The following is a 23,284-nucleotide window of genomic DNA, read 5'->3' as shown; positions in this document are numbered from 1 at the left end:
ACAAAGAATTCATTTTCACCTTCTAATCCTGTGGATTAAATATGTTTGGGAAAAAAACTCTAGCAGAAAAGAGGCCTCCCAGTTTATAATTCACATATTAAAGAGGACCTCCCTGCCATGAACAACTGTGTCCTAAATACTGTTTTAACAAAATTCATCATTTTAAATGCTTAGGTTATGATGTTTGCATCAAGATAAATGGTTCCCAGTGCAAAAGCTGCCATACTTATGAAATATGGGGACAGATGTTGCTATAGGAAAACAAAATATTATGGAACTCCAAAAAATTACAGCAATCACAAGTCAGAACCAAGAAGTTTGCAAAGTCTGTTTCTGTGGACAAGTCTTCCCGTCGTTACTAATTTTTTTGCATTTTAATTCTGTAAAGACCAAGCCATCCAGAAATACCTGAATAAAATGCTATTCATTCTTAATTTCTGAGAAAAAAACAAAAAGTGAAGATTTCTTTTTTCTTATTTTTAAAATTAGATCTGAAGTAGAAAGAAGCCAGGTTTTCTGCTTATACGCAAGTAGTTAAATATCCATACATTTTCTACATATATTACAAATATATTCTTCTGGCATGTGCTGTTCAGCAAAGCCTTAACCAATTTAATTGTTCTAGATGAAATTTGAAGACACAGAATTCCTCACAAAATATGCTCAACATTTGGCAGAACTGCACTCTACTAATGCCTTTGAATTTATTTATCTATTGAATCCTTCAGAAGGTAGCGGAAATTACTCAATTTTAGGGAACACAACCATTTTATTTAGGTTCCAAAGGTCAAAACTGGGCTTTAAGACAAAGGTAGGTGAAAGACATGCTGCAAGAATTTTCTCCTCTTAAGCAAATAACACTGAATGAATACCAGTGAAGTCCAGGGAAGTGAAAGCAAGGGGAAGACATAACAGAAAAGTGGCAAAACAGTACTTGTAATATGAGAAATAACAGCACTAATTGACCTTGCTAATAATACACAGAATACAACTGGCTACCCTTTTACATATAATTTTACTGCAGTCCAAGTGCTCAGTATGTTGTCCAAAGACAAACAACTGCTCACAAAAAAAAAATAGCAAAAAAGATTCAGATGCTTTGCTGTTCACAAGTCACTTTTAACTTAATATGCTTACCAAGATACATGAATAAAAGACATATTCTAACAAATAATCAATTTATTCTCAGAAGTTCTCCAAGTAGAAATAATGTCTGACCTTGTTCTTGGGTTTAGGCTCTTAATTAATACCACCTCTAGGGAGACAATAATAGTCTCAAGTCCTGCAACATTAACTGTGACACGCTAAGCATGTTCAGATTATCTTTTCAAGTTGTGTAACATCTGCCTATTTATGCAGCTATCCATGAAATTATTCCTTCATTAAACGAGTACCCTTCTCAAACAAGACAGCCCACAATGTTGAAGACTTCTTGCACTTATTACAACATTACAACATAAAAATTTGCTCCTCTTTGGACAAGAGGGGTCTCAGAACCACTGCATTTAGCAACTGTCACCTCATATGAAGCACTCCTAGCTAGAAGCACCACACTTCCCAATGAATAATTGTTTAAAAAAGAAGATTCCAAGTAAGCTTTTTGCTCATACATAACCAAGAGGTCAGTTAGAGGTTAAATTCTAACATAAATTCCTTTCTTTAATCAAAATGTGGGAGTGGAGGAGAGTGGATGCAGTTGGTAAAAATGCTAGAACTGTATCCTAATTGTCCTAAGTTAAAATCAGCTCTCTCCTGTCACAACATATGTGGCAGTTGAGATGGTCACAATACACAGAGTATCCCCATGCAGTTTCAGAAGGCTTCGAGCATTCACCCATACAGAGTAACACCATACCTCATTAGAAGGCTTCAGGCATCTCCTCATACAGAGTAACACCATGCCACTTCAGAAGGCTGCAAGTATCTGCCCCCTTGTCCTTCAGCCCAGCCTTTTATACCCCTCATGTCCATGCATTGCACCTGTGTGCCCTCTGCTCCATTGGTGATGGGTCAGTGCCCCTGGGCACTCCATGGCTCATTGCTGTCAATGCTGCTCACCTGCTGCTCACAGCTGCAGCCCACTGGGGATGAGGCTGGCCACAGCCCCACTCCCAGTTACCACAAACTGTGTGTAGCTGCACTCTCCCACCCAAAACCCAGTTAAGGAAAGCTGGCACGGTGCCAGCTGTGTTAACTACACCACTTGCAAATACAGTCCCTACACACCTTTGTCACAGACCTTTCCAGATGAGAAGTCTCATGCCTGATTTGTATCCATATGATCAGGTAACATGCCAAGGCAGAAAGAAAAGTGCCTGAAACAAGTGTTAGAGGTGATGTATCTGCTACAACACAAGTCACTAACTCAAAACATGGAAAATTAGACATATTGAGTTGCCACTCTCTGGTGGTGGCAAATTTCAGACAGAACCTCACCACACTTGCAAAATGCTGCATTTTCCAATTTAGAAGAATTGCTACCTTTTAAACTGGAAGTGCAGTAAAAGACTTTCAGATACATATGTGAGCAGTCCATATGGACAACATTTCAGGTGCTTCCCAGATTTGAAGTGAGAAAATGGAACTGAGGAGCATCCTTCCCCATTCCAGCTCCTGCCCATCACCCAACCCTCGGCTCCATGCCACCAGCAGAGCTGCCTCCACTACTGGAGCAGCTCAGTGGTAAGAATGAGCACCCACATTTGGAGAAAATGAGGTAGAAACTAATCTTTGCCACCAAAAAAGTGGCTGTGGACCAGTACCCAGGAGCAGTATCCTCAGTATCTACACTGCTGCTGCACATGGAACCCTGTTCTCCTAATGCTCTAAAGATACTTCTCTTGCTGGTGCAAGTTGTTATCAAGAAGAAAATAGGATTCTCTATGGGGTGCAGTATGACTCATACTAAGAATGATGGTTAAAAAGAATTGTGTATTCTAAGAGAAAAAGGAAAAGGAAACAGATTCTTCTAATTGAAGACATGCTAGCTTCCAATACAATTCAACTTTTTTTCAGTTGCTCACAATTCGCTGACACAATTCCATCCAGTATGTCCAGGATGCCAGAATCAGAGTCCTCTCAGTGAGAGTAATAAAAAGCAGAAAAATGAACCTCAATGTAGCTTAGATTATGATCTACACAATTTCATTTCCAAGTTCTTATGCACTAGAAGACAGTGTATTATAGAAAAATAAACACTTGAGGCTGATTAAAGAACAAAATCACACTTTAAACAAAAATCAGTCTTGGCATTGACAAGAGAAGACAACACAAATTAACAGGAAGCTGTAAATCTTTAGAGCCACAGGAATTTCTTCACAAGGAACAACTAAAATGAACCATTTGAAAACCTGCATGTGTGTGTTTACTGTATTTCCTAGCCCTTGGGCAGCAGCAGTTTGCTAAGATACATGTCTTTTCTCAGCACGTTCAGCATCTCAAAACACAGACACAGATTGTATACACTGCCTCAACAACAGTCAAGAGACAGAAGGATGGGGAGCCAAGAACACCTGTTAAAAAAGTATGGACAGCTGACAGCTTTTAAATTACTGTGCTGCTACTTTTACCAAAAAACTAGCAAAAATTGCATCAAAGCTGCAGTAAAAGTGTGCTGGAATACATGTAAAGCCCCTGACCACCTGGACATCCAAGCTTGGAGGTTTCTGGACCGAGATTGACTTCTGGTCCAGCCTAACATGACCTCAAGCCTTGGAATGGTTTGTGTACCTTTTAAAGCATAAACCAACAATAACCATACTAAAATGCACACACATAGCTCATTACAAGGTGTCACAGCATTAGCTTTCAGCTCAGTGACAGTCCAAATACACCCAAATCTTGACAATGCACCATCTTGAGGAACTCTTCCTGAGGCTTTCCTTACTTTCTGCTCATGTAGCTATTACTGTGACATTCTTTGTGCTGTAAGTTTTATGTTCCATACCTAAGAAAAAAAAATAACCATCTTTGAGTGGTAAATATGAATCACACTTGCACTGGGACCAAGTTCTTCTTCCTGGATGGAGATGGAAGGAGAAAAGAGCAGAAGCCTGGACCTCTCCTGTCCTATACAGCAAACAAAAATATTTGCTAACCCAAGAGCAGGTTTCACAAGTGCTACACACGCACAGACTCATTGGGAAGGGCAAGGGCAGCTCTCAGGGGCATGCACCTGAAACAGAAAATACCTGGGCACATTGATAGGGAACAAGCTCAGCTTGAGCAAGCCTTCAAATGCCTGTTGAGAGTAGGAGGTATTTTTAGCTTTCATTACAAACTGAAGAGAGTAGTTCTCAAAGCTTGGAAATAGATTATTTAATTTAGTTTTATTTTTCCTGGCATTTTATTGCAAACACTCTTAAAGCTGTTTTCAGGTTAAGAAAAACAAGCAAAGGGAAAATGCACAGGTTAGAGTTCACTTTTCTTGAAATCTAGCCCAGATTTTCTAAGTGTTAATCTCTGGAGGAAAAGCAAACTAATTCTGTAAGAGTGGCTCTGATTTTGGGCCATACGACCTGTTTCTCACATCTCTCACAGATTTCATGTAGTTCTCAACAATCTACTGTTTGCACAAAATCCCAGAAAGATTTTGTTCATTAAATGTAATAATTGCATCAAGCTCTCTTCTCTCTTAGTAAGCTTTCAAGAGCGCATGCCAATAGCAGCAGTCCTGAGAAACTGGCTACTGACCTAGTGTGGTTATGGCAGCTGAAATTTTGTTAAATTCAATCATGAGCAAAACCAATACATTAATAACTGCTTAGAAAAGACAGTAACCAAAAATGGGGGGTTTTAACTTTTTCAACTGGTCAGTCTTTCTTAATCCTCAATAAAGTTGTTCAAGTGTAAAGCAGTGTCACCAGTGGCGTTTTGTGAACCCATGTATTTTGAAATACAGGCTGTACATCACATCTCATTTCCCAAGTAATTTCTGTACATGCTTAGTGCATCACAATTCTGTGTGATACTCTCCATTCAGTATTTAAACACTAAATGGAATAAGATCTGTTTCTAATTGACATTGATCATTATAATTTGTTTAGATTCACTGGTGGGGAAAACCAGAAGATTTTCTTCTTTTTTCACTAACCTGTTCAACGTTCTGTAAAACCTACTAAAGCTTATTGTGCTTGTTGCAACATTAGAACAGGTATTAAGAGCAGATGCTTCAGGAAGCTTCACTGAGAATTCAGCTGCATACACAGGCAAAACCACAAGGGGCTTTGATCCCTTACAATACCTCTGGTTCCACAGTTCAGGCTCTTTATTAAGGTGTCCCTTTTAGCTTTTCCTGCATGGGCCACCACTGTGGTCTTCACTCCCTATCTCCCCCCACCCTAGGAAAAACAATGCTCAAACCAAAGGCCCCTCACCCTTTTGAGCTTTGTTCTTCCTTTAAAAACACATTTCCCTGATTTGAAGGCTGCTTCAGTTCCCAGCTCTGCACTGGGGAGAAGCCCTCCAGTGTCTCCTGGGTGAGTAGCAGGTGTACCATGCCATGTGCCCCTCAGGTTATAATGCTGGTGAGGGAACTGGCCAAAGCCCACTGTGTTTAAACCTCTTTGGGCTTCCCTCTTTGTGCTTCCCTCTTTGTGAGGCAAAGCAAAAAGTAGCATCCCTCCCCTGCCCCACTATCTTTGAAAGGACTCTGATTCTCAGGCTGCTGAAAGATCTGCTCTTTCTTCTTTACCTGCCCACCAAAAAAAAAAAAAGGGAAAAAGGGAAAAAAAAAACCCACATAAAGATGAAGACAATGAAATGAGGGCTGATCTGTAAGTCAGTCCTTGTGTGTAGACCTCTAACTTGCACTGAGTCTTCCCAGGTCAGTGGAGCACTTGTATGAGGAGTCACTTCCATCTGAAACAATGGTAGGATCAGTGCAAGATGCATGGACACGAGCATCTTACAAAGCTGTGTGCCAGAGCCACCAGCAACTTCACCCAAGCCAGAACAGAATAAGTGAGAGGCAGAGACAATCTCTGGCCAGGATTGTCATGGCCTTTAACAACATGGCACAACAAGTGGTAAAAGGACTGCACAGTCTGACCCTACCCTGTGCTGGGACTTGACATCTTGTACAGAGATGAATGGAGTGTTGTGATGTACAGAGTGAATTGCAGGAGTTTCTGCCTTTCTGGACAGGGTTTCCTGATAACCAGTGTGTGGTGGTACCAGACAGCACTGCTGCAACAAGTCTCCTACATGTGGCACACATTTATGAAAGTGCTGGCCCATGAAGGTGAAATGAACATCCTCAAACAAAAGAAGTCTATAACTACTTCATGCAAGAACTGTGTCAGAACTTCAAATTTCTTAAAATGACATGCTGCTATGCAGTTTCCTATACAAGACATATAAGCATGCAAACTCTGCTCAACATGGAGATGAGTAAATATGACTCTTGCTAAAACAAAAGCAGACTGATTGATTTAAATTTCTTTTCAGATTAAGAAGAGAGGATGGTTCTATTTAAAGAGGATATTTCTAGAAATCAAAAAGTACAGAAGACCTTAAGTGTAGTTATTATTACTTTCTAGTACACCTAAGGCCCTATCATTTCCATTAAAAATAAATATTGTCACTCTAGTTCACTGCTGTCATACCAGGTATTTTGTCCCTTGATGATCACTATCTTTTTTTTTGGCCACACTTTATAGCCCCACTGCAAAAATACAACAGATGTAGAGAGGGGCTGCTGAGCACAAAGCCAGCACTGAATCAGCCTTGTGGACCCAATCTCCTGCACTGTGGTGCCTTTCTGAAAGGGAGCGTGCAGCTCAGCCTGCAGTGTTGTGCTTGGATGCCATACAGGTCTCCAAAGGAAAAAAAAAAACAACCCACCTTGTTTTCATTCCTGCCATGTTTACATAAAGGCTCTAATGATCCCCACCAGCAGGTTATTTCTAACCCCTGGCCTCCTTCCCACCCCCGTGTGTCCCTCTGCAGCCTCCCCCAAGGTAACAACCTGCCATTCTCCTCAGCAGCAGTGGTTAAACATCTGGCTGTAAATCGCCATGGCCACACGCTTCAAGCCCCCTGACTATTTATCCTAGCTGGAGAAGGAAGGCAGAAATGGTTGATTGCAGCTAAATTCAACTCTACTGCCATGGCAGTTTTTGCTACAGCATCATCACTTGGCACCTAGGCAAAACCAGCCAACAACCCCATTCTTAGCTTGAGTCATGTTTGTAGTGAATTAGCCAGTACTTATCTGACTGTCTCTAACATAGGTCATTGAACTTCACCCAGCTTTTCCTCACAAAGCAGAGGGAAGTACAACCTGGCAGTCTGAGGTCACTTGCACATCCCTCACAGCCCAGCAGAGAGAGCAAAGTGTGATTCCTAGGACCTCTTCAGGGCAGGGCCCACAGTTTCACTTTGTGTTGTAAAGAATCCCAAACAGCGCAGCAAGGACGTCCTTGGACAGCTGCTCTAGACAGTGCAAAAATGATCAGCAAAAATCATCAGCAACAAGAAAAAGCAAAGCAATCTCTGTGTTCCTCTACCCTGTCACAACTCTGCTTATTAAGTCAGGAGAGCTAGAAGTGCAGATTTAATCAACACGAAAAAGACTTCAACCAGCTGACCAGGTCTGCTGTGGCTTCTGCTCATTGCTCAGCATGTGCCACACAGAGTGAGGAATCCTTTTCAAGTAGCACTTAAAACAATGTGCTTTAAACTTCTAAGTACACATGACAACATGCTGAATAATAAGCCACATGATTCAGATGTTTAAGCACTGTTTGTGTGCCTGACTGAAGCCCAAGGGAATTTCACCATGTGTCTTAAGGCCACTGCATGTGGCCCTTGACCCCTCAGGTGACAACTGCACAGCACCTCCACTGGTGAAGCAAAGGAAAACTTCATGTTCCATGTGCCTTTTGTAGCTTGGTTTTGTCTATTTTATGCATTACTAAAGTACATTTTTAATGATAATGATTATTAATTATTAGTAGTAGCATAATGCACTTGAAAGTAGTTTAAACTCATGAAAATAAACACTTGATTTTCTAACCCAGACTTCAGAAAACAAATGCACTTCTTTCATGTCCTAGAATAGCAATCATGTGGGATTTAGCGTTGCAATTTTTAGTTTGTTCACTTATTTTTTAAGACTTTTTTTTCCCCACCCACAGATTTGAATAAGATTAAATCCACAAGGCTATTTTTATTAAACTTTCTCCAGCAGCACTTAGAAAGCTGGCTGCCTCTTGTCCCTGAGCAGCTCCTGTCAAAGCCTGGGATCCAGCTGCACAGGCAGAACATTTCTCATGAGCGTCACATTTTACAGGTAGGTGCTACAGACATAAGCAATTCCTGACCACTCTACAAGCCCAGCCTATGGACCTACTCTAACCATGGCCCCATGTATAAGTCTATTACTGAATATATTAAATATTCACACAGAAGACATTGGTAATTTGCTTTTAGATGAAAGCATGGCTTTAGGAGGTATTGGTAACAAAAATGACCTTTCCAGGGCTTTTAATTTCACAGTAGGTTTATTTTTATGCTTCTAGTCCATTAACACAGTGCCAAGAAACAATCTTGTGTTGCTTAATTTAAAAGCTATTAACTTTTCATCTAAAATTAATATTTAAGATTATTAAGCTATGAAGCAATAATAGCTATATTTGCAAAATTCCAGAATTCTTGCATAGGAAACTGCCTACTAAGTCACCTACACTTTCCTTCTAACCTGTCCTTGGTAAAAATTTTGGGCCACAGGCAGTTTATCTGGTTTTGGTGCAAACTGTCACATACATATTTGGTATTGTCTGTGAACTTGCAGCAACAGTATCATCCCAGAAAGGGCTGTAAACATTCCAGCCTAATTGAGGGAACAGAGCTCATGCTAGGACATAAAACGTGCCCTAATTTTGCCTCATGCACAAACACAAGAGCCATCTACTCCACATACCTATTATACCTTTACTACAGTCTTTTTATTCAGCTATCCTGATAGGCACTAATTTGTCACATGACACTGTTGGAAGGTCGTTGGATGAAATGTACAAAGAATCTCACACATTTTATGCTCCCTCTAAGTTATAAACTTATTAACTACTCTTCTGATCTAGTTCATCTCTGACAACACACTTGCTCTCTATTATTTTTGGCTTGGATCACAGCATGACTTTTATCTACTTCTTTTTTTACTGCTTATTAGGTTCAAGAACTGAGGAGGAAAATAATTTCCCCAGCAGAAGCCTCCAGAATTAGAGAATGTCTTCCGAGTAAAAGCCTCAGCTTTTATGAGTCCTTCTTAAGTGTAAGTCTTGTGCTAAGGCAAGGGAAAGAGAGGGGTGAACTTGGCTACCACTTAGTTAAAAAGCTGATTCCAAGAATCAATTGATACCCCACTGGATATCCCATTTCCACTGTTCTTCTAGGGAAAGCAGGTGAGGGACTGATAGACTTAGCATCCCCTCATGTCTCTTCTGAAAAACTGCTAGAAAGGCGGCATGGAAAGAACACTTTAGAGATCAGAAGAACTTATGGTCTGATGTGCAACCATTATGCCTCTGCAAATAAAGATGACTCATCATCACATTTGTTTTTGTTCCTTCATCACCATCTCTCACTTACAACACAATTCAGCTCTGCTGGAATCCAGCACAATTTCCTGCTAAGCTTCAACAGGAGGATGATCAGGCTATTAATGGACAGAAGGTGCAATGGGTACAAAAACTGCTGTGACTTGCACAGATGAAGTATGAGAGTAGCCATCAACAGCTTCTGCTCTGGAAGATGAAGCCCTCTAGAAATGAATAGAGACTCTCTGACTTTGTGGTCCTTTTCCTTCCTTTTGTTTCACTCAATATCTTTCAGATACAACTTTTTATGTGTTCAAATCTAACTGGTAACATCTTCACAAACGTACACCAGGATTTTGATATCAAAACTTTTCCTAGATTTCTATAAAAATCTTGGATATTTATTATGGAAAAAAAAGGTAAAATACAACATGCATATGTTCTATGCCAAAGAGAACAAGTCTTATTTGGGCTTCACAGATTAAGGAAATGGTTCAAGAAGAGCTGAGTGAAAATGGCATTTCTGGGATGCTGCTAAAGCCAGCAAGAAAAGTTCTTGAAAGGAATAAATCTAACAATGTTACAGGATAGATACCTACTGCATGTTTTAAATACTAAAAACTTTGGTAGGTCTTATAACCCTCCCATACTGGAATAAAGGCTCTACACTAGGACAGTTTTATAACATTTAATTCTGCACGCCCTATGTGGCCTGTATTAGTATTTACACATTAAGTTACTGTGGGCTAACACAATCACTGAACCAAGTGCCTTAGACTGCCCACTCCATATAAATTTTTGGTTGGAACAAGAGCAAATGTGTGCAGAGTGGTTACTTTCTGTTTGCTTGAGATTTCTTCTGCTTCATTTGTAAATCCCTCCTTTCCTGACCATCAGCATAACAGGAAAGTGAGATGAAGGCTGTACAAACCTTCAAGAAGCTATCCAAGGCATCTTGAACTTTGCATGTCTGCCTCTTCCTAATACCTCACTGTACACAAAATCTGGCACCACCAGGGAGAAAATCAAGTGAGCTAGTACATTTTTTTCAGACCCTATAATTAGATGAGGAAGTCTTAAAAATGTTGAGAAGCAGATGTCCTTTGAAGAAAAGCAACATAATGGATTTATGCTTTTTGGCCAAAACATCAACCCAAAAGCTGTTCTCCTTAAAAAAAAAAAAGTCAACAAACTTGACAATTTCACAAAAGAGAATATTAGCATAAAATATTGTAGCCTTTGTTTCTAATTCTTGAACATTTCACTACTGCTTAGCTTCTAGATCACTTAACATCAAGTCAATCAAGTCCTGAATCCATCCCATGGGGTTTTTGTTTGTGGTTCTCTTGATTGCTTGTGGATTTTTCCCCCAGTTTTTCTTTTCCTGCCATTCCTTGAAGGACTTCTGATTTTTAATGATACTCATTTGGACAGTTTGATGGCTTTCAAAGACAGAAGCAGTAATCTCTGCTTTTCTGTCTCAAACAGAAAAAGGTTAACTATGTCTGACATTAACGACCAGCACAAGATTTCAAAATGCAGCTATGGATATACATGAAGAGCAGGAAGAAGTACTGAAGGGAGGCAAGAAGCTTTTCACTGGATTAAATGTCACTGTGCTGCAGGTCTATGCTGTATAATATGATAGTGAGCATCACACATACAAGGACAGATTTAGCAGCTCCAAGAAACTTTCAGACTTAAAGAAACTCCAGTCTTGCTGTACAAATTTTTTACTCGACCACTGAGAATACTGAACAGAGCATGTCTCTTCAAAGCCTACAGTTGAATTTTTGCTGTCTCTTGTAACTTTGACATGCAAGTTTCAAACTCTCAGCTCCAGTATTTTGTTAGTATCCAAGCTCATACCTTTCCACTCTATTCTTTCAAATGATAATTTGTAGACAGCACCCACACGCTTCCTTTGAGAACTCCAGCTATTACAGCCATATAGCAATTATTCCTTCTTTGTTGGCTGTGAAAGAAATAACCAAAAAAAGAAAGCTACATCTATGTTAACCAAACCAATAACATGAAAACATGCAGCTATGTTTAGGAGCTCATTAGCAAAAAGCACAGACATACAGACATTCCCCTACACAAAACCTCTTTCAGCAGCGTCAGATATAGAATACTTTCTGCATTTGTCACCTTTCAGGTCTGAGTTTCCAGCACGCTTCTTGTTATATGCAATTAGCCCCATGCCAAGGTTTGGTACATTTCATAATAAATCCCTGACCACATTTGCTTCGGGCTTGGCAGCTCTGGAAAGGCTCTATTCATCAGGGCAGCAGTAAGCCACAGGACTCACCACACAACTCACTCACAGAATTCCAGCACGCTACGCTTTTCAACAAGCCATCCCCTCCCTCCTCCTCTCCAATGGCCTGACATATGACTGTGATTAAGTAGGATATGAAAAAGCTCCAATCCATTTTTCTCTTTTTCATCTCTCTTTTCACCTCTTTTCCCTTCAGACAACACAGACACAACTTTCCCCCCCCCCGTGCCTTCCCCTCCCCAGGCTGCATGGTAGATAGGAATCCTTTTTTTTTCCCATTGCCTGTATTTGAAACAGTAACCAACTATTACTTTTCTATCCCCCCCTCAGGAAAACCCTGCCTTCCCCTCCCCAGGCTGCATGGTAGATAGGAATCCTTTTTTATTTTTCCCATCACCTGTATTTGAAACAGTAACCATCTATTACTTTCAGGAAGGCTGTGTCTCCTTCTCAGGTTTCTCCAGCTTTGGAGCATTACCCTCCCAGCACAGCAGCACATGAGGCTGGCTCTCAGCTGGGAACACTCTCTGAGAGGCACCTGAGAAGAACAGAAAAGGAGCAAGAGCAACCACTGGCAATTGGGCCATCTGTTCATGAACAATGCAAACGAAAACCCCTCCCGTTTCCAACATTCAACCAGCTCCAACGACAGAGAGGGAGTTGGGAGAGACACCGTGGAAGCATCCATGCCACAGGGAGTATGAGTGGGGAAATTGTTATCTCCATCACACACAGACTGGATTCCTCTCTTCACCGCGCTGCGCAACAGCCTTGCTGGCAACGCTGGGATAACCCATTTCCCCAAAAACCCACTCAGAAGAAAGCAGAGCCCTGGATAAAGAGGCTCCATCATGCTTAGTAGCAATGTTATAACTAAGCCTGAAATAGGCTTTTCTTTTATCTAAGAAAGGGTGAAGAATTTTGTTAACTCAGAATTATCTGATCTTTCATAGAAGGGCATGCAAATTGTTACACCAGTACATAGTTAGACTCGGGTAACCCATACAACAACTTCCAGCAGTGCCAAGTCACCCTTGCCTGTGTTGCCACCCTCCTTTCATCTCCAGGCCCACATTCTCAAAGCTTCATTTCTTTCTCAGCAACTCTTGTACTTTCTGCCACAGGAGCTGCCACAGGAATAAGTGGGACACTGCTAAGCTGCAAAACCTCTATTGTACGCTTCTGACGGGCAAAAGATGGACAAAATGACATTAAAAGGGCATCAAGTAAACTCAAAAAAAAGCTGCATCTCAAGGGTTACAGCCAGGAACCAATACACAGCATGGAAAAGGTCATGTTGTAGTAACAGGTCAGGTTTTCTGCAGGACTGATTTCTCCTGAGGTCCCTCCTTTCAGGATCTATTCTCTCCAGAGAACTCTCCCTCTGCCAGAAATCTGTTCACTCCAAAGCCTGAATACAAATTACAACACCCCCTTTTAACACAAAGCATAAAGGCATGCCACAGCTAACTACACCCAATGGCAAAAACTAATGAGAAATTAAAAGAGAAATTATACCAGGAGTTTATCTAATCCTATCTTTTCCTTGTTAACCTACCCTTTAGCTTGCCAAAACACTAAACTAAACACGCATCCTAATTTTATGTCATTCCCTTGCTTGCCTGGAGCTGCTGAATACCAGAATTCACAGTGAGATATCCTCACAATTCTTTTTCTTCTTAATTCATCTTTTACTGAATCCAGTACTCTAAAACCAGTACAGTAACTGCCTATGGCATAATGAAGTCAGAAAATACTCATTATCAAACTGCATCAGCCGCAGAGTGTGTTTGACTCATCCAAAGACAAGTCAAACTTGCCTGAGATTTTTATAGTTATGTAGCTTGTGCTTAATGTCATTCATAAGAGCTGAGCCCACCTCCTGCTCAAGAAGTGCCTGTGTTTGCATCCCAGCTGCACTCCCTCCAACGAGGGCACAGTTTCATTCACAGGTTTTGGAGCAGCTGATCATGCAGCATCACACCGTGTTTCCAAGGTTCCTGTTTACCTCAACACATGGCACTGCTGTAACAGGATCAAAAGCTGGAATAGCTGAAACATTATTTAATAAAAAACTATGCTAAATTTACACTTTACCTTGAAAGATCCTTCAGGAGTCTTTACAAAGCTCTCTCATGATCATTTCATGACTGTGTACACAAAGCCCTGGGACAGAGGAGCACTTAGGCATCCCCAAAAGCCCTTTGCAAGTACAGAGGTGTGTATATGAAGTTTTACCAAGTCACTAAAGTTATCCAGCACACATTGGCTGTTACTTTGTTAATAAAAGTGAGAAAAACTGGAATCAGAGTTTCTGCAACGTGCTCCTCTCACCAACCATTAGTCTTGCTTCTAAGTTTACCAGACCTTTCACAGACGGCAGAGAAGTGTAGATGTTTAACATGAGTACAAATGGTACCAGCTCTACTCAGAGGCAAAAGAAAGTCCAATCCATCTGTTTTTACAAATACATACACTTAACTTAAATCTAAGCACTATTTACAAAAATGCATGCAGACATAAAAGAGCATAATAAATTAATAGCTCACAAGAGGCAACGATGACTAATGACAGATCTTACTCTCCTTTCCAAAGCCCTGGCCCAAGGGAACACAGCAGATAAAATTACCTAAGTTGACTTTCTGTGTTTCTGTTAAGCCAAAACTTTGGTGTATTGTGAACTGTCTGTGTGATGTTTCCCAGCTGGGAGACATAAGCTTTCCTAAACAATTCAGGGCTTTAACGTGACCTTAACATCGTCATCTTCTTTCATACAGCCAAGGATATGCTTGTTAGTTTATATGGGGTTTATCTTATTCATCAAATTCTGCTGCCTGAGCACTGATATTGCCTACTTGTGGCCATACAGTCAACAAGACCCTGCAAGAACCTCTCCAGTAATCTGACTCCTGCCCATGGTCAGGTGTCAGTAAAACTGTAAGGAAGCAGTTGTGCAAAACCCTTCTTGGGCAATTACTACGTGATTGAAATGGTCCCACCAATGCAAATGTGCTCTATAAATCCTTTTAAATCTGCACACTTGCCCTGCATTTCTTCGATGAAAACTGTCACCAGTGGATTTTGGGTGCTGCCAAATTGTTACATATAAGCAATGCATTACTACCTGAGTCAGAGCTGAAAGTTGAGAGCCAAAGCAAGATGGTGCTCTGAAATTCCTGACACTTCTGCAGCTGCATGCGAATGTCAGCTCCTGACAGATTATTTTCAGTGTATTTGTTGACATAAACAGTATAGATAGTGTGTTATAAAATCAAGAAGTGAAAATGTAATTTCTTCTTTAACCTAGGAAAACCTGACTGGCATTCACCAGAGCTCTTCACATCCCACATCTCGTGTTGCAGGGATCACTTACAGAAACCTGCATAGGCTTTTCTATTCCCTTTATCCTGGACTGTAGCGTGATTATACATGGAAGAGCAGCATGTGTGCACATGCACTTGCAATTGAAAAAACCTCCTCTTACAATTTTTTTCCTCCCCTAAATTACCTTTTCCAACACATTTCCCAGGTGATCATCCCATTTCTTGGAACTGAACTGTGCATTTTTTATTACCCTGCATTCCTCTTTAACAAACTTTTAACAATTTTGTGTCTACCAAAAGCCCACATTTTGACCAAACTTTGGAAATATTAGCAAATATCTCAAAGGGCACAAGTCTTGACCCTTTGTTGATAAGATTTCCCCATGTGAAACACTAGTGCACTATCATCTGCTCTGATGGTGCAGTTCCACAAGCATGTACTCCAATAAGGCCATGACTCCCTGTCCAACAGCAAGTTTTATGGCATTTCTGTCATTTGCCTTGCTCATATTCCTGAGCCAGGTTCACCATGGCACCAGTTGTGCTGATAAAGAGGAGAAGTATCATGCCTGAATAAATTCCTCTTGCATAATTTTATCTTAATAGTGTGAATCCTGTTTATGAAAAATGTTTACATCATGGCACGGAAAACCTCAATTTTGTGTGGGAGGGCAGACTGGGCAAAGGGAGAGGAGAAAACATCCTGTCATGGAAAATTCTTCCTCAGTAAAAGGGGAAAAAAAATCTCCGCAAATTATACCCTGGCAAACACTAGCTTCCAGAAAATAGCCCAATTTACTTCAGTACAGTTCAAATATTTAATATCAATTAATTATTAATATGCAGAATTAAAAATTGCAATATGTGGTTCAATGAGATGGTAACTGCAGCTTGTGGATGCTCAGTACCTAAGAAAGCAGTGAAAGCTCATGACAAAAAAAAAAAAGGGAAACCATTAACAGGTATCAAACCATTCTGCTGACATAAATAAATTTTAATTATTTTTTTTAAAGTAATTTTATCTCAGTAGATTTTATGCCAGATCAGGTATCATCCTTCTTCCTGCAGCTGGTACAAGGCAGCTATAAATACATCATTGTGTGTTCTGCCAGGCTGACAAATACATGAGCAAGTTCTCACATCTGACCTGGTTCAAATCCACAGGGCTTGGCTGGGCTGCAGGGCACAGATGCAGTGACAAGTATTGATGAGCACAGCCTCACAAGGTAACAGGCACTTTTGGACTCTCCAGAACACCCAGGGCTCAGGCACCAATATTTGGGATCAACACAGTGACTTCCACAACATATTTTTTTCTATTTAAAGATATGTGAATGAACAATGTTTCTAATCACTACTGAAATGAAAAAAAAAATCTTTACTACACACAATCAAAATCTTTTGGCAAATTTTGACGTCTTAGATCTGTTGGGAAGCTTTCAATTCACTTCACTGGGGTATGGATTGGGCTTTTTATCTCTTACCTGCAGCTGATTCAGCTCTAGCTTAGACTGACAAAATCCTGCCAACTTTACCGTGTCACTTCATAATAAACTGAGGTTTTTTAATTGAACCTAACTGAAAGACTGAGCTTGTGATGACTGCTTGCAATTACATTTTCATTTCCCTTCATTGACTATGCACATAAGTGCTGTAAATCTCTATAATTTTAAATGAGGTCTTCAAGGGTAATTTTGGCAGCCAAAGAGAAGTAGGCATCATGTTTGAAGTATTGAAGGATCCTTTTTTCTTTTTTTAATCTTTTGGACTCAGATCAGTCTCAAACAAATTCATTGCTCACCTATCTCAGATGACATTTTAATTGCAGCTTTTAACTACACGTACACTAATGGAGGAAAACTGGGTATAAAGTTCTTAGAGTGCATATTCAGATGGAGGGCCTTTACTGTGGATTTGGTATGCACTGCTGAACTTTATATTATATAAATACATTTAAATGCAACTAGGAAAAAAAAGTGCCTCTAAATTAAACTTTCTGGATGTCAGAGGATTTTTTAAACTTCATTTAAAACCAAAATGTAATTTCATAATTTGTGGAGTTATGCAAAAAATTTCCTAAATCTCCGTCTCTCCCACTGCTTTTTGTATAGGTTTTTTTGCATTTTTTGCATTCTTTCAAAAATTGCCACAGTGAGTGTGCATATATATATATATATTTATATGCCCAGAGCTAGAAAATGTCAAAGGTCTACCTGATGTTTTTATTTACTTATTTTGCTTTCAGGCATCAAAAAATTTCTTTTTTTCAAGTCAATACTGTGATCCTCATAAAAGGAGTTCTCTAGGTGATCTTTATATGAAAAGCCCCAATGACAATATTTACATCCGTGAAAACATTTTAAAAGCACAGAAGGATGCAAAAAAGGCATGCAAAGAAGGCAAGTGGAATTCACAACTACATGAAACAAAAAAAAGGAATGTCTACTTGCTGCCCTGAGGCTCTTTCCACACAGTACCACATTTGCTAAGGTCCTTTCTTTTCTTTTGTAGCACTAGGGTTCAGTGCAATTCTTCACATGGGTATAAATGCCAGAGATGTATGTGGAATAACAGTATTCAAAGGTTTCATGTGTTTGTTGGTGTTTTAGATATGTATACTTTAAAATCAAAAATAGCATTGCTGTGGAAGCCTTGAGGCTGAAATCGGCTTCTTTCAACTTATTTTCTCAAAGTGACACTTTCTGTTGTTGCAGCTTTGCAATATTAATTGCTTAGCTTCTTTCTTCTGGTGAATGATATTTATAACAAACATAACTAGCTCAATGCAGCTGAAAGCCATTAAAGTAAAAAAAAGTAGGAATCACCCATTCCATCTGCTTTTCATAATAAAGGGATACAAAGACCATATTGAACATTCATTACTGTTTCTCTAAACCAGTATTCCCAAAAGAAAAGCCCAGCATCCAACATCAAAATGTGCAACATGTCTTAGAGGCATAAAAAAAGGAAATTGAAATTAAATAGGAAAACACACACTGCAAATAATGGGCAATTAAATATGTAAATAAAATATTAGATTATTGAAAATTCCTGTAATTAAAAATTACATGAAGCAAACATTTACTCAACTTTCGTAACTACTTGAAATCAAATACCAGTTTGAAGATTGGTCAATCAAAGCCATTTGAGGATTTTGATGTCTGAGTATCAAGAAATATCTTTGTCAGATGGAAGTGTCAAAACAGTGCATTAACACATTACATTAATTACAAAACAGTACACTAAAAACTTCACAGAAGAGCAGCGTGTCTTACGTATTGCTGTAAAAACTGAAAGGCAAAACTTTTTAATCACTAAAACTACAAAAACACATTTGTAGCATGCAGCTATGAAAACTGAAAGAAAAACTGCACAGTAACATATTAGGGGAGAATGCAGCCAGAGGTGCTCAACCACCCACTGCCATCAGTTGGTGCCTTTTCTGCTGGCCTTGGCTGGACGTAATCGGGGACAGACCACAGGTAACCCCTTGCTGCACAAAGATTTCCAGCTTTGGAGGCAAATCCTGAAACCTTCACTCGGTAATTGAAAAAATGCATTTTCTGATGGGAAATGTCAATATGAAAGCATACATATTAGAGCAGAAAGCAGTGAGAGCAATGCCTTGTACATTGACCACAGAGAAGGGCTTGGAATTACAGTTTTAGACTGTGCTGGAAAACTGATTAGCAGTACTAAAACACTGCAGAAGGCATGCACAAAGTGAGTTCATGCAGAAATCTGACAAAACTACTCATAACAATTCCTTTCCTCAAGCCACTAACATCTCAGGGCAATATTTCTTCACTCAAGTTAAAAATCTGATTTTTCACTGAAGTTATGAGTCTGGTATATTTAACAAAATTGATAACCATATGATGTTAAAAAGTTACCTAGAATTCAATGAAAAGTTCTAACTAGATTTTAAGACATTCCATAAAGCCTAAAAAATCCTTAAATCTCTGTGACTTCTCTAGACTGAAGGACTAAAATAAATATTCTAGGTTATTCCTTAACAAAATACTCACATCTTATTTATATTAGAAATTTTATGGAAATTGCAGGAAAGATCTGGCATCTAAAAGAACCATTTACTACAATTTTTTTGTAATTCAGATCCCTTTGACTTCCCAACCATACCATCCCACTTTGCACAGGGCTTGAAATTTTAAAAGCTAATGAGAAGTTATAGTCCTAAATGCTACTGCCTCTATTGAAAAATTGGTGCTTGAATTTTGAAGACTTTTTGAAAATCCAGAAATAGAGACTTATGTATTAACTCCAGCAGCGTTATGCTTCAGATGCAGCTGAACAACTTCTTGAAGAAACAAGACAACCTGAACCTAAAACATGATACATTGCCTGATGAAGGATTAGTTTTGCGATCCTAACAACTTAGAATTGGAAATGTAAAAAGTCTGATTGCTACCTTGCTGTATACAAAAATCTTAGAAAAAGTTTAGATAAAGCTTTAAATCTGCTCTATGTAAAATAAATGTCTCCCCTTCCCACCCCACTGCCCCCCCCAAGCTGATACTTTTGTCAAAAACAGAGCACAAAGTACTGCTTAGAAAGAAGCAAATATAGATTTATTTAAACAACACCTTAAAGAAGCAAAGCAGGCTACAGCTCACCTTTGATAGCACATTACAGCCATTCTAAAGGTGTTTGTTTAATCTTTCTAGTCAAAGAAGCAAAAAGACTAACTAGTCTTTGTGAGCTTTGTGCAATAAAGCTTTCTGCCCTCAGGAAGTCCAGGGTTTCTGAGAGCAGTTTTCCAGCCCCAAATGGCATTGTTATTATTCCCACTATTTTACAAAAATTATAGCATCATATCATGCATTGTGTAAGGCCCAAAGACTGCGGGGCACTTCTCTCATTGTCAAACATTTTTTTCCTTCTGGATTGTACCAAAAATAAATACCAGAGACCTGGTGAGAGTCATGACATATGTGAACTTGCTGATTAACTGCTCAGAACATCATCATTTCTAGCCTCCTTTTTAAGGACTTTTATACAAGCTCATGTTACAATCTGAATTTTAACATATTTGTATAGGGTGTCCCTTCTCCATGGCATATTTATACCCTGGTGAGCAGTTTCTTCTTCAAGCTACTGAAGGGGTATCCCTGTCTCTTCAGAATGAACAATCCATCGAGTTTTAGGATTAAAAAAAAAATCATTTTAAATCCCGTTCTCAATTCAGTGTCAGGATCAGTCCCTCCTCTAGCACCATATGAAAAAGCATGATTTTGTTCTTCATTTCTCAAGGCTGAACAACTGAGGTTTTTCCTGGAATTTAAACTAAATTAATGACTAATACCACCATAAACAAAACAACTCTTCCACCCCCCAGTTCTTTGGTATTACTCTTTAAGGACAGTCATAAAGCTGCAAAGAAAGAGACAGAACACTCCATAGCTTTTAAACAAATGCTACCACATTTTAAACATGTGCATGTTTGCCAAAGCTCTAAGCCTCTATTGCTCAAACCACTTGTGGTTTCTCAGCACTTCTTTTTTGAATGATTGTGTCTTTATAAAATAAACATGTTTGAGACTAAATTACTTGTGTGTCTGTTGGGAATAATTATAAAATTAGCTCGTTCTAATTTACACTTGTGGGTTTTAAAAACATAGCCAAATAGCATAGTGAGTCTCCTGGTGAAACCAAAGCCTGGCATGTCAAACATAGTTTAAATCACACACATGGACTTTGATTTTCTCAGTGCAGCAGTCTGATCTCTGCAGCAGGCTTAGTCCTTTAGTTTTGACTTCTAATTCTCCAAATAAGTATTCCTTTTGTAGGTCTCCAGAGATATTAATTCAGTGTGCCAACAGGTTGTGCAGTATATAACACAAGTAATTCAACTCCAGGCACAGAGCTGTGGTTTTCAAAATGTACTATCTCCACGTGTGGTTTCAGTAGTTTGCAATATGTTGTTCATCCATGACACATAGAAGAGCTTTGGTTGCTGAATATCTCAGTGTCCCAAACACAATGGACAGATGTGCTACAGCTCCAACCACATTACCTAGGAACATATTTAGGTCCAATCAAAACTATTCAGGGGAGCAACACCTGATCTATTTTAGCTGTTTCCCTCAGTCCCACTGATTTCAGTGATCTAAATTATGTTTTTCCCAGGAAGAGAAAATATCACATTATCACAATGCTTCTGCTGTACTGTCCTGGCACAACACATTACACTTTTGTGCATTAGGTAGTCACAGCAGCAGGTAATAGCTTCCAGGGAACTGCAATGACCAACTTATTTCCAAAGTGCTTTCTGCTATTCTACAAGACAACACTGGTTGATGTAGTCAGTATTTTCTAACCAATATGCTAGGATTCAGTTAAAATAGTCTCAGTCAGCTGCTGGCAACTCCAGAAAATTAAAATCTTACTCAGCTTCCTCCTCTTTTACTCTGGTCTTGCCACACAACACATTTTCAACAGTGGATTTACAGCTCCATGAATCCACAAGATGTGCACTTGTGATGAAAATTATTCATCTCATTTAATGCCACAGGTTTCTTTTCACTATCAGTGGATAGAACTTCTGTTTGGCATCCCACAGTTTGCCTTTTTATCCAAGGCCAAGGGAGACGCAAATTGTACTTTCTGTACCAAGATAAGGTGGGTTTAGTTTCTGTGTTTACATCCTGCTTTTTATCCCTTGAGGCTTCCAAGGTTACATTACCCAGGCCTTTCCACTACTGTTTAACCTTATTTACATCGTTTCATAAATACCTGAATAAGTCTTTTTTAAATTACATCATAACTAATACTTTAACCAGCAAGTTATCCATGAAGAGTTTGTGGTGTCAGACTTGTTTCACATTTCTCAAGCACTGTAAATTCTCCTTCCTCTATGTTAGAGACTTTTGATTAGTTTTTTTCTACCTCTTCTCCCTCTACATTATAAATATATATCTCAGCAAATCTCACTCCCAGTCTGATCCAAACTTCAGTCCAGCTGGGTATAGTACTGAATCATACCATCAACCCCTTCATTCCCTTTTCCTCCCCTACTTAAAAAAAAAAAAAAAGCTTCCTGCACATCTTCCTGCCTTCCACAATATATGCCTATATATGAATACATATATATTTATTTACAGAATATTTATATATGTATATGTGTCTATTAAACAAATCCACATACGTGTATATTCTCATGCACATTTAGGTGGCTGTGGCAGGGTGCAAAACACTACACCCTACACTGCCACTTTTTCACATCCTCCTTGGCACATTTTAGCCAGTTTGTTCTCAGGGGTCAATTCTTTCTCTAACCCAATAAAAAAGTCAATAATAAACATTGTATTTAACAGCCTGAACTACACGTGGGGTATTTTACCAGCATGGTTTTCAAGTGCACTTGAGTTTACCTTCTGGCTATTCTGAAGAATGAGTAACTCGTTCCACTCCATTCAGCAACATCCACTCCTCCCCCAACCTCCCACTTTTGGACTGATCACCTTTTAGAAACAAAATAAAATGAGCCACTATGTGAGAAAGAGGTGCATTCCCCAGCATTAAGATTTTTGTCACCTTCCTGAGCTGAAAATGGCCTACCAGTAACCTAGAACAGACTATTTTGTTAGAATGTGAAACAGGAAAGGTAACAAAATATCCCCATGCATAATTTTCTACACAAATCAGCCTTGCCCTGTTGATATTTGTTCAAAATTATAACATGTACCTATAAACTGAATCACGAGAACAGTTGTTGAAAGATAGTTCCCAACACAAAACATCACATACTTCACTGGCTCTCTGATTCCACTTGCAGCTTTATACACCACTGAAAACATAAATAAATCTCAATTCTCCTCCTTCAATAGAAAAATAACAATAAATCTTTGCAACTGTAGTTACTGGCTGTTTCAGAGGCCTGGCTTAGGATGTGGATAATTAGGTTACAATCAATTAGTGGAAATATCCAAAATAAACAAGTCAAGACAACATCCAACTTCCTGGAAAGTTAAGCTCCCCCAGCAAACCAAACATTTCAGAAGTATTAAAGCTCTGTTCTTATTTTAGGAAAACAGCAACACTATTTTCCCTGCTTCATTTACAATATAATCGTTATTCCTGCACTTTGTTTCCAAAAAAATCACAAAGCAGGTCAAGCTCCT

Source organism: Molothrus aeneus, chromosome 4 (genome assembly GCF_037042795.1).
Source record: "Molothrus aeneus isolate 106 chromosome 4, BPBGC_Maene_1.0, whole genome shotgun sequence".
NCBI lineage: Eukaryota > Metazoa > Chordata > Aves > Passeriformes > Icteridae > Molothrus > Molothrus aeneus.
This window is presented reverse-complemented; position numbering follows the sequence as displayed.